This window comes from Mya arenaria, chromosome 2 (assembly GCF_026914265.1).
Source record: "Mya arenaria isolate MELC-2E11 chromosome 2, ASM2691426v1".
Taxonomy (NCBI): Eukaryota; Metazoa; Mollusca; class Bivalvia; order Myida; family Myidae; genus Mya; species Mya arenaria.
The window spans coordinates 9,562,503-9,586,491 of record NC_069123.1 but is presented as its reverse complement, the minus strand read 5'-3'; the positions used below and the strand labels follow the sequence as shown (position 1 = coordinate 9,586,491).

Below are 23,989 nucleotides of genomic sequence, written 5' to 3'. Positions count from 1 at the left end.
TGACGTTAAAGAGTTGTAACATTAAAAAGATGATATTGCTTAAAATTGTTTAATTATTGGTACTTAAAATTGTTTAATTATTGGTACTTGAATCTGACTTTAAACCGGTTTAACACAAACATACAATTGCAATAATCAATACCAGGGTATCATGCTGGAAAATTACGAATGTGTCAGACGAATTATTTTGTTTTTCATAGAAGATAAACAAAATCATCGAGCTTTGCAGAACGATGAATCAGAATGACTGAATGACACTAAGTTTTGCAAAATGGATATATCCCTAACTTCCATGGTAAGTCATATATATTTTATTCTATTGCATTTTTGTGTGGCTTGTTGAATATGTATCAGCTAAGAACACAGGTAGATCTACTTGACACAAACAATTTTAATAAGAATATCTTAATACACTTATCCCATATATAAGGCGATTATTGATTATGTGACTTGCACCTGTGGCTAAGAAGTAGGACAACTCTTGGTTATGCACCAGTCAGTTATAACCGCCCCCCCCCCCCCCCCCCCCCCGGTCCAGGGAATGGCAGGGACTTTGACTTTCCGTCCAGCTGAGCCCGGGCAAAGGCTCATTTTCCCCAGCTATCCTCGGTATACACCCAGTCTCGGGTAATCACGGCCTTCCCAGTTCCGGAGAATAGAGGGGACTTTGACTTTCTGTCCAGCCAAGCCCGGGTAAAATCCTTGTCCTGCAGGGAGGAACTGCCGGTAAAATCCCTGCCAAATGATCCCGTACCCCAAGGACCCTAGGTAAGGCCTCCGGTAATCACAGCCTTCCCAGGTCCGGAGAAAAGCAGGGACTTTAGCTTTCTGTCAAGCCAAGCCCGGGTAAAATCCTTGTCCTGCGGGGACAAACTGCCGGTAAAATCCCTGCCAAATGATCCCGTACCCCAAGTAGTCCAAATAATTGTACGTTGACAGATTTTTTTATGATTTTTGATATGGCAAACCCTTAATGTACAAATTGTTTTGTACCAAAAGTGGGTAGTTGTTCCGGGTTATAGCATATTGCGTCCATTAAATATCATAAAAACAAGTAATATTACCAGATTATGTTATTTTATATTAGTTCCGCACACAAAAAATAAGTATCCAACAAATAATTATGAGTTTGACAGTCTATCTCGAAGCTTGTCGGAGGTGGCCGACTTATAACAATTGGGTCGAGTAGTTCCATTTGGCATAATTGTTGTCTGTGTCAGTCAACTTTCATTTTATTGGAAAGGTAAATGTGTTTTAATGCATTAAATGCTTGTTTTGTGCAAAATAACTTCTTTTACATGTATGGTAAATTATGAATATAAACCTTTATGATCAATTTCAACCATAAAATACTACACTTTAATACAATTTCAATATTTTTCAAACACCTCCGGTTTTTACACAAACCCGTTTAGACATTAGGGATTGGAAGAAACCCGTATAACACGTCTATTATTTTAGACTTGTACCCCAAGGACCCTAGGTAAGGCCTCAGGTATTCATGGCCTCCCCGCCCTCCTAAAAAAACGTCGAGAAAAAACAACATTATTATTAAAAGTATTTATTCTTTTTATGAAAGTCTTTTGCCTGTAATTGCGCATTCAACATCCTAATGCAATATAAACTGTCATGATCTGCCCCCAGATTTCAGATTTAGTAAGCTTCTTATGACACAGACAACAGTTTTGCCTATATATATGATCTGCAGGTTGGCGCATGATTATTATATATTTATGGCATATTTAGCTGACTGCAGTGGTCAAAATTGACACAAGCCCAAATTTTATTTAGCAGGGCTTGATAAAAAAATTAATGCCAAGCGTTAGTGTTAGAAGTCGGGCTTGTACCTTCAAAAGTCTAATTGGATGACTGACTCAGTATGTGCATGTTTTGACATATTTTTGTTACTGTTTGGACTTTCTGGTAGCATAGTTGTGCTTGTTAGATGTAAAATTCTTCTCTCAGAAAAAATGTATCCATGGTGTGTGTTTTTCCATGTAAATGTCATTATAACTATATTATAGTATATGTCACTGTTATATTGGTCTAAATAACTGTTTCAAAGATGTGATTACTTTCAATGTACCTGTCCTCAGAATTATTAATTTGTAAGTTGTATACATGAATGTAATGTCTGTTCGTGAATAACTGTTCCCATGGGATGTATCTCTTCATTGTACTAAATGTCCTTATAACTCTTACTATAGTATATGTCAGTGTAATGTTCGTCCTTGAATAACTGACCCCATGGCACGTGTCTTTGTAATGTACCATACATTTTAGAATGACTATTATGATTATTACTATATATTGAAAGTCAAATGTAATGTCCGTCCCTGAATAAATGTCACTATAGTTAACTTTTTGTTATAAAGTACATTTTAGAATAACTATTTATACTATATTGTATGTAATTGTAATGCTTGTCCCTGAATAACTGTCCCCATGGTGAGATTCTTTGTAGGTACATTTGAGAATACCAATTTCTGGAGTGTGTGTCAATGTTATGTCCGTCCCTGAATAACTGTCACCATTGGGTGTGTCATCACAATGTACATGTCAGAATTACTATTACTATAGTATAATGTCATTTAGTCAATGTATGTTTGTCCCTGAATAACTGTCCCAATGGTTCAATTCTATGTAAAGTAAATGTCAGGATAATTATTAGTGTATGGTTATTGTCAAGTGTGATGTCTGTCCATAAATAAGTCTCCTCATGGTGTGTGTCTTTGCAATGTTCATGTAAGAATAACTATAACAATATAATAGTGTATGTCAATTAAGTCTAGTCAATGTAACATCCGTCCCTGAATAACTCAGTCCTCATGGCGCTTGTCTTAAAATGTTAATATGTCAAAATAACTAGTACTTATAAAAGTGTATACATCAATGTAATGTCCGTCCCTGAATAACTGTCCCCATGGCATTTGTTGTTACAATGATAATGGCAGAATAACTATTCCTATAATGTATGTCAATGAAATGTCTATCCCTGAAATCCCTGTCCCCATGGTGTGTTTCTTTACAATTTTCATATCAGAATAACTATTTTTATAGTGTATATCAATGTAATGTCCGCCCATATTAACTGTCCCCATGGGGTATGTCTTTGCAATGTTCATAAATTTCAGAATAACTATTTCTATAGAGTGTATGTCAATTTAGTGTGACAGGCCCTGATAAACTTTCCCCATAGTGTGTGTCTTTGCAATGTTCATTTCAGAATTACTATTTCTATAGTGGTGTTAATGTAATGTCCGTCCCTGATTAACTGTCCCCATGTAGGGATTCTATGTAAAGTGCACATCAGGATAATTAATTACTGTAATATCAGTGTTATGTCTGTCCCTAATTAAGTCACCCTAAGGGTGTCTGGTGTGTGTCTTTGCAATTTTCATGTCAGAAATACTATTAGTATAGTGTATGTAAATGTAATGTCCGTCCCAGAGTAACTGTCACCATGTAGCGATTCTGTGTAAAGTACATGTCAGGATAACTAATTACTATATAATTGTATGCCAATGTTATTTCCCTAAATAAGTCTCCCCATGGATGCACCAGTCAATTGTATCCACGGTCCCCCCCCCCACCCAGGTCCGGGGGTATACCGGGGATAGCCAGAGAAAAGGGCCGTGTTTTTACTTTCCAGGTGGTCCCGCAGGGCCGGGTGACCGCGGTGGTTTTGTCATAGGGCCAAATTAAGCCAAGATTGGGCCTTATATAGAGTCTCTGGGGTGCGGGGCATTTGGCCGGGGTTTAACCATTAGTTTGTCCCGAAACTCAAAGTCCCGGCTATTCCCCGGACCTGGAGGGGCTGTGGTTACAATTGACTGGTGAATTATAATGTCAGTCCCTAAATAAGTCTTCCCATTGGTGTGACTGTCATGGTAATGTACATGTACCGGTAATTATTACTTTAGTATATTATTTGAAAACTAACAGTAGGATGTCAAAATGACTTAATTAATTACACCATGATAAATGATAATATATCATGAGTGGATGGTACTCTGAAATTCTGAAATTGCAGACACTAATATTATTTTTTTTAGTTGAAAGATTTTACTATTGTTAAAGTGACTGGAATAAACAGAATTTATGATGAAATGGGTTTCATTTTCCTACATGCCTTGGCGAAACAAAATAATCCGCTGAGTTCTCTCCATTCCTTGAAGCTGTCAAATAAGTTCACATTTGGATTATATATATCTTAAATATATATGTCTAATGCTACACTCATGCACAATATTTTGCTAAGAATTGGGCGCAAGTCCGCTAACGCGTTCACAGGGGGTACTTTGAATGACTGGGGAATAGCACGGTAGCGCCCCTAGTGTGCCTTCTTGTTTTCAGTTCCTACTGAAAGATTACTGTTGGTCAGCCTTAGAGTATTTGAGGTTGGCTGATGTAGTTTTTTCAACAGTCAGAGACTTCTGTTCAGGATTTCCACTCCTTTATTCTAAGAATAGTGTTCCTTTTAAATCAGCGATAACAAATAACACAATTGCAATTGCAAATCCAGTATGATTTAAGTCTATTTCATGTATAGTTATATGATTTTTTCATATGTGGCAGGTCTATTTTAGAAGTCTTTTGTTTATAATTGTCTCTGTGGCTGCATTTATGCCACTCTGATCCTGTTGTTGTTGAGATAATGAAGATAAAATTCTCTATTAACAAAAAGTCCACAATTAGAAAATAGTAGGAGAGAACATAATTAAACTTTTCCAATAAAAAAAATCTTAATCAAGATATGGAAAGGGCCCTTATAATAACCCAATTAAACTTAAAATTAAAAACAAAAAGTAAGACTTGTTAATTGCTGTAAAATCTAGGTGTTAGATGACATTAAAGCTGCACTCTCACAGATATACCATTTTGACAACTTTTTTATGCCCCCACAAAGTGGCGGCATATAGGGTTGCCCTTGTCCGTACGTACGTCTGTCTGTCTGTCTGTCTGTACGTACGTACGTCCGTCCCGAAGATTGTTTCCGATCTAATTCTTGAAAACCGTTTGTCCAATCCTCACCAAACTTTAAACACATGTTTGTGACCATAATATCTTGATCAAGTTCGATAGTCATGGAAATCGCTTTAGTCATTTAGGAGTTACGGCCCTTTTTTGCCAAAAATACTTCAAAAATATATGTTTCCAATCTAATTCTTGAAAAGTATGTGTCCAATCCTCACCAAACTTTACATACATGATTGTGACCATAATATCTTGATCAAGTTCGATAGCCATGGAAATCGATTTTGTCATTTAGGAGTTACGGCCCTTTATTTGCAAAAAAAGACTTGAAAAATACGTCCCGAAGATTGTTTCCGATCTAATTCTTGAAAACTGTTTGTCCAATCCTCACCAAACTTTTAACACATGTTTGTGACCATAATACCTTGATCAAGTTCGATAGCCATGGAAATCGCTTTAATCATTTAGGAGTTAGGGCCCTTTATTTCCCAACAATACTTTAAAAATATCTTATCCGATCTAATTTTTGAAAAGGATTTGTCCTTGTGCAGATTATCCTGAATAATTTTTGTTTGTCTTGGAAAGAGCAAATTTCTGCCTAGATATCTGCAAATAAATTTATGATTGCTGACAAAATCAGATCGTAGATTTTCACATTTTTCTGTTTGAAAAATTGATGTTTTTTAAGGAAAATGCATATTATATCATTTTTGGATTTTTTGTTAGTAGTTTTATTTATATAACTGGTTCCATGGATTTTTGCAAAATTGGCTGGTTCCAAGGCAAACAATAAAAAGTTGTCAAAACGTTCAATCTGTGAGAGTGCAGCTTTAAGTGCACTGTACAAAGAAAGCTGGTAAAAATATTGAATAAACACTTAAAGCAAAATTATGTTTAAACTGGGACCAATAATATGTTATCTTACTCCCAGGTTTAAACAATTGCAAATAATAACAATAATTATAGTTTTGTCTGGCTTTTCTTACACAAATAGAAACTAATTTTTTAATCAAACAAAAGACATTAAAACTGCATATCCAGAATATCCTTGAAATAATATCAAAATGCCAAGATAAAATGTACAAAAAACCCCCAAAAACATCTGAATTAAATAACAATTAGCCACTTTAGCAAAATGGAGAATTATACATTTAAGATATTCACATAAAATTCACCTCAATTTTTCCTTTCCATATGATTATATATATATATATATATATTTTTCCTCTTTGCTATTAGCCTATAAATCAACATGACCATAAGCAATTATTTATATTTTAAGCATAATCAAGGAACATGTATTTTGATCAATTAAAGTGCATAACTGCAGATTATGTTTATTATCTTAAATAAATTATAAGCCTATTCATAATCATATTTATAGCACCATTTTCAGAATAATGATTGTCACATTAACCAGGCATTCCCTGTATAAAACTGTCATTCATAAAGAAACATTAAAAGGCAATTTTAACTCAGCCAATCAGATGTCAAAAACAGTGAAAGGGGCAATGTCAAGTCCAGTGAAAGGGGCGGAGCTAAGATAAATACTGACATGAAATGTAGATGAATCTTACCAACTGAGGAACTATTTTGACTTTCCTCATTTGCTTGTAATAAAAATTAAACTTTTACATTGATACAAATTTATCAATATAATATTGAATATAAAAGTGAATTATAAAAGCAAAATAATGACACCAAACATGACACATCTTGCATAAAGATTAGCATTTTGATAAACTTCCTGGAATTGTTATAATCAAAATACCTTGCACCAATATATCAAATCCTACTCCCACACAATGCAATGTAATAAAGTAAAAATATATTATAGTATGCAGCAAAACTGTCTTCAAATTAAATCCTTGATTAGGCGAAACAAATATTCTTAGTTTCTACTAACATCCCCCCAAAAAAGGGTAGATAGGTAGGCATTACTTTTTTATGGACGACCATAATTCTTTAGCAAACTGACCTGTATCAGGGTATTATTTTAGGTCTCTGAAAAAACGGATTTTGATCAAAACGCAAAAAAAAAATAATAGGAAGAATAAAATAAATTCAGATGGGTGTATAAACAAAGATTTGTATAGGCCTTATTATGTCCATGTTATCATATCAGTGATCAAAATAATCACAAGCCCACAAGCCCTGCAAATGTAAAGTTCTTTCTTGGCTGTCAGGGGCCCAACTCTTGATTTATGGTAGGTTCTGTTGAAAGTGTTTGAAGCAAAATACTAGTTTAAAAATATTGGCTTTAAAGGTCTCCATAGTAACACTTCTAAACCTAACAAATGGAGTGAATTAGGGGGTTAATTGGGGGTAATAAAACACATCTTGATAGTGACAATTTAAGTTTTAATCTTTCAAGTGGTGGTTCAACTAAGGAAGGATATGTATATATATTCTGTGACATTCTAAACTTTAGCATAAAATGTTAACTTAAATTTAATAAGAAAAAATATAATTAAAATGTGAAACTTTTTTGTCATTTAAAAAAACTTGTCACAGCTTCACATTCTCTTATTTTTAAGGCCTTCGACATATTTGAGTGGGATCCTGAAACAACCCCTGACACAACAACTTAATTTACAAGAACAACCCTGCGTATAAGAACTTCAATACTTCTGACAAAAACAAACAAAAGCAACTCCAGATTTATGAACAACTCTGATTACTAGAACATGAACACCAACCCCATCTTCAAGAACAACAACTTCAACCCCAGAACATCAACACTTCCTGCAGGGACAACTACAAAAACATCGGCTTCAAGAACAAATTCATCCTAAACACAAACATCAGCAACAACAGCTAGGTCCCGAATAAAACTACTCGAACTACAAGAACACCAGCAACACACTCTTTAAGAACACCAGCATCATCATCTTCTTCTAGACTTGCAAATGCAACAAACACCAAAGACAAAGTTGAATGGTATGTATATATGAATGCAAAGTTTTGACATACACATGTATAAGATATAGTTATTTGTCTTATTCCATAAATATGACCTACTCATAAGAACGTCATTGATTAAATAATGTAATTGAATAAAACTAAACAATCAATTTGCTATCATGGATTCTTTAAGTCAATGAGCATATGACTTTTTTTATTGTCTTTTTATTTTGTTAATGTCTCAAAAAAGAATGACTACCTCAAGTTGGCTGATTTCCATTAGATTTGAAACATTATTGAAGTATTCAACAATATATTTTGAATAGGCTTTTTTTATTGAAGATTATGTTCATGCAACATACCTACTTTATTTGTATGCAATGTAGCCATAAACTTAAAGGGACTAGACACCAGGTTGGCAAGTACAGTATTTCTTCAAAATAAGCCTAGAATTGTCGATGTGATCATTTAGAAGGCTGATAATACAAAAGGGTTATTAGTACTGCGTTTTGATTCGGGAGGTTGTATTTAACTTGAGTGGATTTTTGCAGATTCGGATTTCACAAGGCACAAGCCTCCCGGATCAAAACGCCATACCCTTCCCTAAATTTGCCACCAACTTCCACCAAATGCCACCCAAATCCATGGCAAATGGGTGGCACTTGGTGGAAAATGGGTGGCACTTGGTGGAATATCAAGAATTCCACCAACTGCCATGAAATTTCCACCCAACTGGAGGTGGCAGTTGGTGTAAAATTGAACTCAGTTTTTTTTTCATGTGGCACTTGGTGAAAAAGTTGGACTTAGTTAATTATTCATATGGCAGTTGGTGAAAAAATGAACTTAGTTAATTTTTTGGGTGGCATTTGATGTAAAAAGACTTAGAAAATCTCAAGAGTTCTGTAAAATGGAACCATTACTTATCATGATGGAATAATAATAGAATTTACGACAGTTGCTGTTCATGCTGCTGTTTTAGCATCATTACATATGCTACTATTTAAAACTAACTGGTAATGTTGCTCAGGTTATACTGATGATGATTACGATGTTGGTGGTTCTATTGATGATGATTATGATGTTGGTGGTTCTATTGATGATGATTATGATGTTGGTGGTTCTATTGATAATGATTATGATGGTGGTGGTGGTGGTGGTAATTATGATGATTGTGGTGGTGGTGATTATGATGATTGTGGTGGTGGTGGTGGTGGTTGATTTTGACAATTGTGTTGTTGTTGGTAGTTCATTGTGGTGTTGGTGAATATGATTGTGGTGGTATTGGTGATTATGATGATTGTGGTGGTGGTGATAGTGATCATGATGATTGTGGTGGTGGTGACAACAACAACAACATGTTGTTATTGATGATGATGATGATGATGATGATGATGATGATGATGGTGGTGGTGGTGGTGGTGGTGGTGGTGGTGGTGATGATGGTGGTGGTGGTGATGATGATGATGATGATGATGATGATGATGACGACAACAACAATGTGATGGTGATTATCATGATCATGATAATGATGAGTTAAACTAAGTTTTCTGTGTACATGTGCTCTGTTGCTATTTCCCCAAAGGTACAGGGATGCATTAATGTTTGATTTAAACTCGGAATGACCTCTCTGCTGGAAAATCTCCTCAAAATATTTGAATCTTCTGACAGTTACTAGCATTAATTTTGTGGAACTTTGAATAGTGAGAAAAAAAAATGTGCAGTTTTGTTTAATAAAATGGATTGATTATAAGGTAACTGTTATTTTTTTATCATATTAACATCCAAAAAAGATCATGACTTATCATTTTATTTTATTTTTACACATATTAGGCTCTTTGTCTTTGTTTAAAGTTTGACTAAGAGATAAGCTTTATGCATGTACTGTCAAGTATGTTTCACTTTATTCCAAAACAATTGACAAATACTCAGTCAAGCAATGTACTAAGTTTAAAAATTATCATTCAATTTGTACAATGAAGTTGAAGATGTATAAAGAAATGTTATACAAATTTTTTTTCCAGACAACCCCCCCCCCCCCCATAACGATGACAATGTACTTGGACAAGATTCTAAGACCTTTTTGGTAAATATTTGAATATTACAATAACTTAAATGAAGACTGACCTCATAGTTTTATCATATTTTATTAGCTTATACTTATTTAAAAGTGCTAAGTGCTGTGAAGGGTGAGATAAACAATATTAAATGCCAGTCAAGAACAGATGTAGAAGATGTATATGATCTAAAGGGTGTGTGTGTTTTTAAGAAAAATCGTTGAGGTATTGACAAAGCCTTGGTGTAATTCATGTTGTTGGCTGCATGATTTTGAAAAAATAAAGATATTAAAGTGAATCTTGGTGTACACATGTTTCCAAAGACATTTGTAGAACAAATTGTAGAACAAATAACATTCTTCTGTGAGGCAAACCCTATTATATTGAACAGATTTATTAAAATGATCGCTTTTTTCAGAAAGAAATATGAATAGAGGACTTCTATAGCAGAAGAAGTATAGCCAAACTTGAATCTAATTTTAAAATATATTTTGAATAATGATAGCTAAAATGAAACCTCCAAAATAAATAATACTAAAACTGTTTTCAGGATTTCTCCAAATGTAGAAATGCAGACAGCTCTTCACCATCAACTGTGATCCTTTGTAATTTTGTGTACATATGAAACTAAATGACTGCAAAGAAATGTTTTTTGTTGTTCTTAGGTTGTTGTATGCATACTTCATAAATCCCATGATTTTATTTCCACCAAGTGCCACGTAATTTCCACCAACTGCCACATTGGCATGGCATTTGGTGAAAAAAGATCAAAGAAACTGAACGTGGCATTTGATGGAAAATTGTTCCAATACTCCACCAACTGCCACCTTGGGGTGGCATTTGGTGAAAAATTTTCCACCAACTGCCACGTGGCATTTGGTGGAAAACGTTCCAATACTCCACCAACTGCCACCTTGGGGTGGCATTTGGTGAAAAAATTTGCCACGTGGCATTTGGTGGAAAACGTTCCAATACTCCACCAAGTGCCACGTTGGGGTGGCATTTGGTGAAAAAAATTGCCATGTGGCATTTGGTGGAAAATGTTCCAATACTCCACCAAGTGCCACGTTGGGGTGGCATTTGGTGGAAAATGGTGAAAAATTAGATCAAAGTCCCATTTTATTCTGTTTTTCATCGTTTTACACCAGTGCCACCCGTTCCAATACTCCACCAACTGCCACCCATTTTCCACATCCAATTCGTGGCAAATTTAGGGAAGGGTGTAACTGATAACCCTTTTATTATATATACATTACTAATTTACTTGTAACATCACTTAAAAGCCACATGTTTTCATAATAAATGTCATTTTAAAGGGTCTGTCTCACAGATGATGAAATAGCGAAAAAAACAAATTGTCGAAAAATGACATAAACTTGGCATCGATGTGTACAATGCATTGAAACGTACTAATTGAAGTACCACATAGTTTACAATTTATTTAAGTTTAGCAGTTACTTAGTATTTTTCCATTAAAAAAGATTACTGGGTATGTGTTCAAGGTAGAATTCATTCAATCATGCGTGATTGGCTAGAAGGTGTTATCACGTGAAGTTGGACTTCAATTTTTGCGATGCGGGGTCTCCGACACAATCTTTTTTTACAATTATGACATCAAAGCGTAACACATTCTATTAGATAATTGTCCTGAGATTCGTTATAGAAAAAACTTTTTTTGGTGCAAATCTCTGACACAGTCCCTTTAAGGACACATTATTTTGTTTTATGACATCATTTTAACATCACGCAATGACACTTGTAAAGTTGTTATGACGTGACGTCACAAGAGTTGAAAACGGCTGTAGTGCACTAGAGTGGAATACAGCCTACCATATTTTGCGATAAGTATTACGTGTGGATAAATGATGGGTATATATATAATAAATAATTTTACATGATTAAAATAAACAGAGCAATCATTTGACTATCTCATTTGGGTTTCATTGTGTAAAAATAGTGAATTAAGTTTTCCAAGTTTATATTATATCTATTTATGAAAACAGATAAATATACTGATGCTTTTTTAAACTTACTGGGATATTATATTATGTGGTAAACACACCCCAGAAAGTTTCATATCGACAATATGTGCAAAAGCTGTGAAATTATGTGTCTTAAGCAATGTTATATAGCTATTAAAGTAAGATTAAAAGTTATACACTAGTATATCAATTGTATGTAAGTTTTTGACAGTTATCTATTTTTTTGCAATTGTATCATCTGGTGTCTAGTCCCTTTAATAAACACTGTTAAATTCATACATTATTGAAAAAAATGACAAGCAGCAATTGTCATCACTTGATTGTTATCCTTGCCTTGGGGTTAAGTTTTGCGTTCAGGTCAGTTAAATGGAAACTATCAAAGTTGTCACTTTGAAACTTGGGGAACTTGTACATCTTATACCCTTCTTCACATTATACCCTAAAGATATTGAGTCTCACCTGTTTTTAGGGTAAAAAACGTGAATTTTGGTTGATTTTGAGAAATGGACACTAAGCTTCTTCATAGAAAATGAAAGGATTATGCCTTCAATATATCAAACTCATTTGGAAGGGAATGGGGAGGATGGGGGATATTTTAGTATTTGTGGACTATAGTCTAATTTTTTTAAGTTTAATAAAATAATGTGCTTAGAAGGCGGCTTACAAGCAAACTATCAGAGCTATCACTTTTAAACATTAGAATATTCACTTTCTATAAACAGTCTATTATCTGAAGTCGGAATATGACATTAAATATAGAACATGCAGTTTCACTAACATTTTCTTGGTTCGGCCAATGTATGAGTATAAGTCATAAAATCTAAGATAAGAAGGTATTTTTCAGTATAGATATGAAGTTGAAAATTGATAATACCCTTGGTTCATACATTTGTGGTCCTGTTTTATCGAGTATCTATACCAACTTACCTTTGCCATGCATGCATGGCTAAGCCTCCTTTGTTGACAATATACTCTTCATTACTAATACATGAACAAACCCACCTTTGCCATGCATGCATGGCAAAGCCCCTTTGCCATGCATGCATGGCTAAGCCTCCTTTGTTGACAATAAACTTTTCATTACTAATACATGAACAAACCCACCTTTGCCATGCATGCATGACAAAGCCCCTTTGCCATGCATGCATGGCTAAGCCTCCTTTGTTGACAATAAACTTTTCATAAATAAGACATGAACAAACCCACCTTTGCCATGCATGCATGGCAAAGCCCCTTTGCCATGCATGCATGGCTAAGCCTCCTTTGTTGACAATAAACTTTTCATTACTAATACATGAACAAACCCACCTTTGCCATGCATGCATGGCAAAGCCCCTTTGCCATGCATGCATGGCTAAGCCTCCTTTGTTGACAATAAACTTTTCATTAATAAGACATGAACAAACCAACCTTTGCCATGCATGCATGGCAAAGCCTCCTTTGTTGACAATAAACTTTTCATTACTTATATATGAACAAACCCCCTTTGCCATGCATGCATGGACCAAGCTTCCTTTGTTGGCAATATACTTTTCATTACTTATACATGAACAAACCCCCTTTGTCCATGCATGCATGTTCTAAGCCTACTTTGTTGGCAAATAAATTTTCACTACCAATACATGGACAAAACAACCTTTGGCCATGCATGCATGGACTAAGCCTACTTTGTTGATAAATACTCTTTTCATTACCTACACATGCACAAATCCACCTTCGTTCATGCATGCATCCATGGACCAAGCCTCATTTGTTGACAAATACAATTTTTGTAACCATTTAATACTTATTGGTACCATTTTCAAAGCTTGCATTGACCAAGTGTAATTTCCACATTAGATGGGTAAAACTGAATATCTTAATTTAGGGTTGACACTTTATGACCAAACTTTGTGTGAAGAAAGAGCATATTATGTTGACCTTTCATTGGATCCTGAGCCCCAGAGGTAAACGTCAAGTTAAGTATAAATAAAAATAGAAAAACAGTTGAAATAGAATATTTTTATGGGAGTTTATACATACTTTTCATGATATTTAACATCCCCCCACCCCAACAATTCTGGTCAAAATAGCTTATATGGTTAAAAATAACTGTGATTGCTACAAAATCGCAGTCAACTAGAAAAATATGAGAAAAATCTGTTTCAACCTCAAAAACATAGTTAATACTTGAAAATACGTTTTGTCTCCATGTTTTTTAATGAATGAGCAAACAACTATGTCATTTGTCCTGTGTTCAGACTGACACACACATTTAATTTGCAATTATACTGAACACATAATTTACAAAATGTTTAGTAAAATTAATATGACTTTGTTTTAAGTAATGTTCACATGGGACTTTCTTTTATAAAAACATTCTATTTATGGATGCTTTGCAAATCATATTTCGAGAATAAAAATATTTAAGTAAAACTTTTAGAATTTGCTTACATGCATTAATGAAGAATGGACAAACCTGCTACTTTTAAAGTGTATTATGTGAAGTATATTTTTTTTTCCATTTTACATGAAACTGCCATCTCAAAAGAAATTATTGCTGGCTGTCATGAATCTGCACTTATTTCTTAACAAAGGAAATTCAATGATCATGCCTCTCATTTTCAATTTGTTTTAAAAAAATGCATGAAGACATAAAACAATGAAAATATTTTAATTTTATAACGCTACAGGAATGATTAATTCATTTTTTTCAAAAATGAACAATGCTGACAGATATATGTACACTAAAAAGTGATAAAAAAGTATTATCCTGGCAGTAAGTTATGATAGAGAATTTCAATACATACTACAGCCACCTTTTCAACAAGTGTATGCCAAAATACCTTTAGATCATGTGCGGTATTCAATAAGCAACTAAGATTAGGAACTAAGACTTGATTGGCATGTATATTTAGCTGACCAATAGGCTGAATGAAATCACTGAGGCATGTTTTAAGATAAGGATAAGATCAATATTGAATAAGAAAAATGAAACTAATTGGTTTTAAACAGATACAATCTCAATACAGATATCAAAATAAGGCCATTTTTTTATAAATTGGTCAACAGAAAAAAAAAAAGGATTTCATACTCATCTTTTTTTTACAATAGAAGTGAATACATATTTTTCACAGTGTTTGTGGCCAAACCCAAAACCAAAAGATAAAAATTAACAACAAAAAGGAAAGACATGTTCATAGATACATATGAATGACATTTGAAATGCTTTGATTTCTATGCAACGAAATGTCTGCAATGCCTCAATATTATAATGAATATTGATATGTTCAAATGCTCACTTTGTCATACACATATTTTTGGCTTTATACAGTCCAATGTTCTCTGACCTACCAATTTCAAATCTAAGTTATTGTAATCATTATATAAGCATATTATACAGTTTCCAATTTCAAATAATGTCACATTAAAAGTCAATATTATTACAACCTTTAGTTATAGTGTCACTTTTTCAATATTTTTTTAAAAAACAAATAACCAAAAAAAAATTGGAGGAGGGTGGACTTTTCGAAATAATTGGGCGGTAGATCCATTAACCAATTCATTAAAAAAAGAACGGCCTAAACTCAAAAAAAGTTAATAAGTTTATAATGAATGTAATGCTTAATTTTCATTCAATGAAATCGTTCCAAAAAAAATGTATACTTTGGATTTAATAAATTACCAATGATCTCATTCACCATTGATTTAAAACAAATTATCAAATGAGGAACTATTTTAATAATAATATGGAAATTAACATTTCTTCATTTCAAAGGACAAGTAACATCTTTAAAGCAACTGTGCACCAGATGATTAATTTGCAACAAAAAAAGAAAATTGTCGAAAACTGACATATACTTGGTATTTATGTGTACAATGCATTGAAACTTATCAACTGAAGTACCACATAGTTTACAATTTTATTTAAGTTTAGCAGTTGTTTCATATATTTCCATTAAAAAAGATTACTGGGTATGTCTACCTAGTATAATTCATTCCTAAAGCGTGATTGGCTATTCAATGCTATCACGTGATATCAGGTATATAGTTTAAATATACTACTCGTTTGGAGTAAGCATTCGTAGCACAGTGGACTGCAATTTAGGCGACACAGGATTGAATCCGGTCTTCGACACAATTTTTTTTTTTACATTTTTGTACCTTTTTTACAATTATGATATCACAGCTTAACACATTCCATTATACAGACAATCCTCAGATTTGTTACAGAAAAAACTTTTTTTGATGCCAATCTGGTGTACAATCCCTTCAACTGCATTTTTAAGTCTATGAGGTATCTTGTTTGTTTAAAAAGAACATTTGATGAGGTAGTGTTGCCTCCACCGATAGTCTTGTAGGCCTGTTATTTTCTGTATGAAAGCTTTTGTTTCTCAAAGAACACAGCACTTTCTGCATTTGTGACTTTGTAGACTGCTCCTGGGTAACTGGCTCACATCCTGCATACAAATAGACCCGTATTGAAACACATGATAAGAAACAAACATACATAAAATCATGAAAAAATTGCTGCCCCTGTTAGTTGGAATAGCTGGACCATTATGATATAATTTAACAAATACACCACAGTGATCTTAACTTTTTACATTTGCTACAAATTTCCTTGAATATTATTACTTCATTTTTTTATACATATTGATAATATATCTTTACAAAATCACTATAAATACTGATACTAGTCACCAATGCTTACTTTTTCAATTTTTTTGTGATACTGTAAACAGTGGTCGAAATTAGCACAAGCCTGCAAGCCCTGCACTGGTTAAATGTCTTTCGGGCTTGCTCAAATTCTGAATTTTATATAGCAGGGCTTGTTCAAAAATTTGATGCCAAGCAATAATATAATAATTTGGGCTTGTTGATCCAAAAGTCTAATTTCGATGACTGTGTAAATAAATAAATTGGAATGGCAAAAGCTTGTTACTGGTTGTAAGACTCAGGCATTTTTTTACATCACTGATCCAAAATTTGCAGAAAGAAAGCAGGCCATACTCAAATGATTTTAAAAAAATAACAAAAATATACCTTTGTCCTGTACATTTAGATTTTCAAACTGTTTTTTTTCCTCGGTTACAAGGAGCCAACAACCAAATCAGCTCGGAATCATTTTGGCCAAGGGGACAGGTTTGGCACAGCTGGTTACAACCACCTGTGTTAGTGTTTTGGCATTAAAGAAGTTGAGGACCTGCAAAAGGGAAAATCAAATTAATTTTTGTACGAAAACATCAAATTTTGATATATTATTTATAATATAAATTATGTACAGTTCGATTTAATATCATGACTGTAATATCATGTTCTATTTTTGAAAACTTACTAGAGCATGACTCCATATTGTCGTCTCTTTAACTGGTAGTGTAAACATGCCACTTATAGGTTGTTTGTAAGAACTCGACTTCGTAGCAAAGTTAAGTTCATGTTTATTCTACTTTCCTTTAAACATGCTGGGGTCTAGAAAAAGCCACTCGCAAAATTTTGCGAGCTTGAATAAAAGTCACTCGCAATTTGCAAATGCCACTCGCAATTTGCGAGTATGCGAGTCTAAATTTGAACCCTGCAATAGTTTTAAAACCTGCATGTGAAAAATAAGAAAATAGAACCAGTGGTCGAAATTAGCACAAGCCTGCAAGCCCTGCACTGGTAAAATGTCTTTCGGGCTTGCTCAAATTCTGAATTTTATATAGCAGGGTTTGTTCAAAAATTTGATGCCAAGAAATAGTATAATAATTAGGGCTTGTTGATCCAAAAGTCTAATTTCGATGACTGTAGAACCAGATTATTTTATTATTTACCTCTTTTTTCATACCCTGGTAGTGCCAATCAGTCTGGAGCTTTGCATGACTATGCCCGGCAATAACTGTATCCATAGTATTAACTTGCCACTTGTCACAGTAAGGAGCATCATAAATTTCTTTAATCCTAGAAAGTGTCATTATTACATTTATTACATACTGACATAGAAAATCCTTAGGAATAAATATTACAGTGTCATGAGAAATTGAATAAAAATGACAAAAAGTTTAAAACTTATTATATTTGTGGCAAATCTTAAGCACCAGTCAATTGTAAGGCCCCTCCCCCCCCCCCTCCCCCAGGTCTGGGGGTATACCGGGGATAGTTGGGGAAATGGGCCATGTTTTTCCTTTCAGGTGGCCACGCAGTGCTGGGTGAATGCAGTTGTTTTGTCTTCGATTTAAATATAGCAGGGAATGGGCCTTAACTAGGCCAGGGTCCCTGTGATGCAGCTGCATTTGGTGCAAATTTACCATCGTTTTGTCCCTGCAGGATGGGAGTTTTAGCTGGGGTTGGCTGGATCGAAGGTCATTGTCCCTGCTAATCCCCAGACCTTGGGGGGGAGGTGGGGCTTGGTTACAATTGACTGGTGCATAATACTGACAGTTCATCAACTAAGTTTAAACTTAAACAAGTTTATGCCGTTAATTTAAAATAAACACATTTAACATACTAAGAGCCTCATGCCTCTCAGCCTGATGGATCACAGCCAAATTTATATTTCTCATTAATTAAGAATATGTTTGATAACCAAATAACAACTGTCAACATTTATTTTAGTAATAAAAACAACCATCAACTTTATTACTGTTATTAATATTAAATTATTACTGTTATTAATATTAAAAAACAATACTAGTGGTATACTGTATAATAAGTTCACTATAAATATATATTTCTCATAAATAAAAATGTTGCTACTTACCACAACATAAACCAAAAATCTTAAACTGCATCAACTTTCCTGTTTACATCAAATGATCAGCAGAAGTAAATCATGTGTGATGTAGCTGATAATCTGGGGCACCAAAGGGGGAATTTCAAGTTGATGACATCATAATGTGCATGACATGCAGTATTGATGACATCACAGATTTTGGAACTCAGCCAATTCTCTCAGGACAGTGTCTGCTGGTATGTATATTTTTGTTTATAAATATTATTTTTGTATTGATTGTGAATTTTGGCTTTTATTTATTTATTAAAAATAATATCAAAAATGTTTCTTTTTATCAAATTTTGATTTTGAAAAATATCTTTATTGTGTTTGGATAAGTTAAACTAGAAAAATGTGAAATGATGAAAGAACTGTTCAGTGTATTGGTAAAAAACCCAAACAGTTTCCTTTCAAAGCTAATTTTAAAAAGATGTTTGTTAAACAATATCCCCCCCCCCCCTGCAAGCTATGTTGTCAGGATTATATGGACAATTGATTTGCAGGGGCTTAGCCAGTCTGTACTGAATGTTACGCACAAATGTGGGAGGGGGATATCCCTGTAACCGTAGGGGGTTCAGGGCGGGCTACTCCCAAAGGGAAAATGGAACTACCAAGTGATTTTTTAGGCTCTTTAAGCTTCTTTAAGCTATCTAGCACAGATAAACAATGCTTTCTATAGCAGCTGATCATCCCTTTAAAGCTTTATTCTGATGTCAATACATAACTTAGCCCTCGACTTTGATCCCATGTTTGGCCATTTTTCTAATTGATGTTACAGACGTGCGTTGGTGCGTAATGCTGGCTACGCCCCTGATTTGTCCAGCATGAATATGACCAATCAAAGTGTGATGACCTTATGTCCAGGTGTTGTGAAACTCAGACAAGCTATGTTCTACTGACGGACCTAATGACAGACCCATCGACTGACATCTGCAAAGCAATATACCCCTCTTCTTCAAAGGGGGGCATAAAAATTCAGATTTATGTATGAGTAATGCTCTGATTTTACAGAGCCAGGCCAAATGTGGATTACCTGTCTTCACTGAATCCTATCCTGGTACAGTCTGAGCATAGAAATTTGCAGATACCAACTTATTGAGAACCAAGATGTAAGTTTTAGACTTTTTATTGCATACTGATTTTTAGCTAGACTATTCAAAAATAGGTGGGATATACTACTCGTCCCGACGTCGGCTTAAAGTTTTAGGGCAAGTTTGGGATTTTCACTTATAAGACCAATACCCTTCATTCAATTGACTTAATACTACACACAGTTGTTCAAGGCCATCACATGATGAGGTTAGATAACTCCATATTATTCTTTACACAGATTATGGCCCCTGATTGACTATGGACTATGGAACTTAGGTTAAAGTAACTTAGGTTAAAGTTTAAGGGCAGGTTGGGATATTTATAAATAACTTCTATACCCTTTGTTCAATTGACTTAATACTTCACACAGTTGTTCAGGACCATCACACAATGAGGTTACATAACTCCATATCTTTATAGACGACCCCCCTACTTTGCCCATGAAATCTGGTGTTTTTGTCTTGACTCGTTTATAAGACGGGTAGATTTTTAAAGCAAATCCAGCTTAAATAACTCCATATTATATTTTATACAATTTATGGCCCCTGTTGTGACCTAAGGTTAAAGTTTAAGGGCAGGTTGTGATATTTATTAATAACTTCTATACCCTTCATTCAATTGACTTAATACTTAACCCAATTGTTCAGGACCACCACCTAATGAGGTTACATAACTCCATATCTTTAATACAAGTCATGACCCCTGATTGACTTGGTTAAGTTTTAGGCAAGTAAAAGTTAAGGCCAAGTTGGGATTTAAATATAAAACTTCTATACCTTTCATTCAATGCACTTAATCAAATTCAAAATTAGCGTGCTGTCTTACAAAGGCTCTTGTTTTATAACCAGCAATTTGTGCAGTCTCTTACATTTTACTGTTATTTGTTGTTATTATAGTTGAATTTAGCAAATCAAATAAAGGGAGAAAGCCAAGCAAGGCGAATGGCCAAGAACAGCATTTTTTGGTTGTTAAATAGTTGATGTTCCAAATAACTTAATTTAATACTTGATGTTCGCAATAATTTAATTCAATCTTTGATAATTGCAATCAATTAACTCACTGGGGATGTAGATGCATGTTTCTTTGTGCAAACTTTTATAGTAAATCACACAGGCATTATAACAACCAAAATATTAACATTTAAGGAACTTTTTCCAGTCTGCAATATTGTGAGCTCGTATAGATATAAAAATAAATAAATATTTTGTAATAATTGGCGTTTTATTGACTTTTCAGATCTGGGAGTTTTCAACAGACAAGAGGACCTGGATATTCTGCTACATGTGACACTGACACAAACTATGTTGTACTTTTATATCAATATGACATTATAAAAATGTTTGGACTCATATGCCATTGCTTGAATCAAAATTAAATTTATAATAAATTTATATAACTCTGATATCTATTTTTTCCTCATACACTTACTTATTAGAAGTGTTAAAACAAAAACAAAAGTTGAGACACCAAAATTATTGTCTTTTAATTTCTAAAAAGTGAATACGATATAATCCTTATGAGTATATGAAATATCAACTGTGGAGTTATTGGGAGGACAATATGAATTTAATTATATATTGGAAGTAAGCTCCATCAGGAAATACTCGAGTAAGTTTAATGAGGATCTGATGGAAAATAGCTTCAGACCATTTGTTATATTAAAAAAGGGCCATAACTCCAAAGAGAAAGTTTTGTTGATATTGTATGTTGAATGGTCAAGTCAGAGAGAGAAAAATGTCAAGGTAACAGGTGTCAATGGCTCAATGCTCAAGTACTGGTAACAAAGAGGCTTAGCCATGCATGCATGGCAAAGGGGCTTTGCCATGCATGCATGGCAAAGGTGGGTTTGTTCATGTCTTAGTAATGAAAAGTATATTGTCAACAAAGGAGGCTTTGCCATGCATGCATGGCAAAGGGGGTTTGTTCATGTATTAGTAATGAAAAGTATATTGTCAACAAAGGAGGCTTAGCCATGCATGCATGGCAAAGGAGGCTTAGCCATGCATGCATGGCAAAGCTGGGTTTGTTCATGTATAAGTAATGAAAAGTTTATTGTCAACAAAGGAGGCTTTGCCATGCATGCATGGCAAAGGAGGCTTAGCCATGCATGCATGGCAAAGGTGGGTTTGTTCATGTATTAGTAATGAAAAGTATATTGTCAACAAAGGAGGCTTAGCCATGCATGCATGGCAAAGGTGGGTTTGTTCATGTATTAGTAATGAAAAGTATATTGTCAACAAAGGAGGCTTAGCCATGCATGCATGGCAAAGGTGGGTTTGTTCATGTATTAGTAATGAAAAGTATATTGTCAACAAAGGAGGCTTAGCCATGCATGCATGGCAAAGGTGGGTTTGTTCATGTATTAGTAATGAAAAGTATATTGTCAACAACATGTATGAACCAAGGGTATTATCAATTTTCAACTTCATATCTATACTGAAAAATACCTTCTTATCTTAGATTTTATGACTTGTACTCATACATTGGCCGAACCAAGAAAATGTTAGTGAAACTGCACGTTCTATATTTAATGTCATATTCCGACTTCAGATAATAGACTGTTTATATCTATTTATGAAAACAGATAAATATACTGATGCTTTTTTAAACTTACTGGGATATTATATTATGTGGTAAACACACCCCAGAAAGTTTCATATCGACAATATGTGCAAAAGCTGTGAAATTATGTGTCTTAAGCAATGTTATATAGCTATTAAAGTAAGATTAAAAGTTATACACTAGTATATCAATTGTATGTAAGTTTTTGACAGTTATCTATTTTTTTGCAATTGTATCATCTGGTGTCTAGTCCCTTTAATAAACACTGTTAAATTCATACATTATTGAAAAAAATGACAAGCAGCAATTGTCATCACTTGATTGTTATCCTTGCCTTGGGGTTAAGTTTTGCGTTCAGGTCAGTTAAATGGAAACTATCAAAGTTGTCACTTTGAAACTTGGGGAACTTGTACATCTTATACCCTTCTTCACATTATACCCTAAAGATATTGAGTCTCACCTGTTTTTAGGGTAAAAAACGTGAATTTTGGTTGATTTTGAGAAATGGACACTAAGCTTCTTCATAGAAAATGAAAGGATTATGCCTTCAATATATCAAACTCATTTGGAAGGGAATGGGGAGGATGGGGGATATTTTAGTATTTGTGGACTATAGTCTAATTTTTTTAAGTTTAATAAAATAATGTGCTTAGAAGGCGGCTTACAAGCAAACTATCAGAGCTATCACTTTTAAACATTAGAATATTCACTTTCAAATGTACAATATGAAATAAATTTACAATAAAAGGATATAATCAGACGAGGGTTCAGAACCCGCAGGTGGTGCTCTTGTCATATGCCAAATGTGCTGGTATAAACAAGTGCCATTTTTGTGTGAAATTTAAATTTTCCTTTCTTAAATTGCAGGCTAACTTCAATGGAGAGGACAGAGTAATGGCAAAAAGAGGATCATTTTAAAGAGAGGAGGAAGAGGGATATGTAAAGAGTGTTCTGAGGCCAGGATATCAGCAGTGCGTTCAGTCAGGCGAGCGTTTACAAAACGCTCGCAAACGTTTTGTTTTGTAGCTCTGTTGCAACGCAGCGCATATACGTTAAGCGGGAAACCAAACAGCAAACGTTCGCCGCAAACATCTTTACTGAACGCGTTGCAGATTCATGATGGGGGAGGGAGGGGGGGGGGGGGGGGGGCGGTGGAACAATTTTCGAGAATTATTGACATACATGTGTATAAATATATATATATCATGGTAGGAACTGTTTGCCTTGTCAACTGTGACTTAAATATTTAGTTCTTGTGTCAGCCTGTGCTTATCTCAAATATTTAATGACATTTTTTTGGTTTGTTTGATAGACATGATAATTATATAACTATTAAATATAAATGGCAACAATTATAGATAAAACATTGTAACTCAGGTTAACTTTATAATAGATAATTAATTGTTTATATGCAATATATATTTAAGGATGCATATTTCTTTTATTCTTGAATCTATTTTTTGTGTGTTTTTTTTCATATATCGAAAATATTTTTCATGAATGTGGGTTTTTAATTCTTTGTCAGTCTCAGAAGAATTAAACAACTTGTGTTGAATTTATTTGCTAGACTGAAACTAGGCTGTTAATATTGGTCAGACTAATTGAATCAGAGAATAATATGTACAGCTATTCGGATTACTGACCAATAGAGTGAATTTAGTCAATGATGTATGACCCTAAGATTAAGA

The 23,989-nt window shown here is 34.1% G+C and overlaps 3 long non-coding RNA genes across 3 annotated transcripts; 2 read left to right on the top strand and 1 right to left on the bottom strand.

Moving 5' to 3' along the window:
• The first annotated feature begins 151 nt into the window (after positions 1 to 151).
• On the top strand, positions 152 to 23,320 carry LOC128243373 (uncharacterized). Its single transcript, XR_008262825.1, has 3 exons — positions 152 to 295; positions 7,515 to 7,917; positions 23,169 to 23,320. It is a non-coding gene; the product is annotated as an uncharacterized LOC128243373 (long non-coding RNA).
• On the bottom strand, positions 15,427 to 18,715 carry LOC128243381 (uncharacterized). The gene is made up of 4 exons (XR_008262826.1): positions 18,636 to 18,715; positions 17,710 to 17,836; positions 16,943 to 17,102; positions 15,427 to 16,356 (listed from the first exon to the last, which is right to left on the bottom strand). It is a non-coding gene; the product is annotated as an uncharacterized LOC128243381 (long non-coding RNA).
• On the top strand, positions 18,994 to 21,141 carry LOC128243386 (uncharacterized). Its single transcript, XR_008262827.1, has 2 exons — positions 18,994 to 19,756; positions 20,976 to 21,141. It is a non-coding gene; the product is annotated as an uncharacterized LOC128243386 (long non-coding RNA).
• Positions 23,321 to 23,989: the final 669 nt, after the last annotated feature.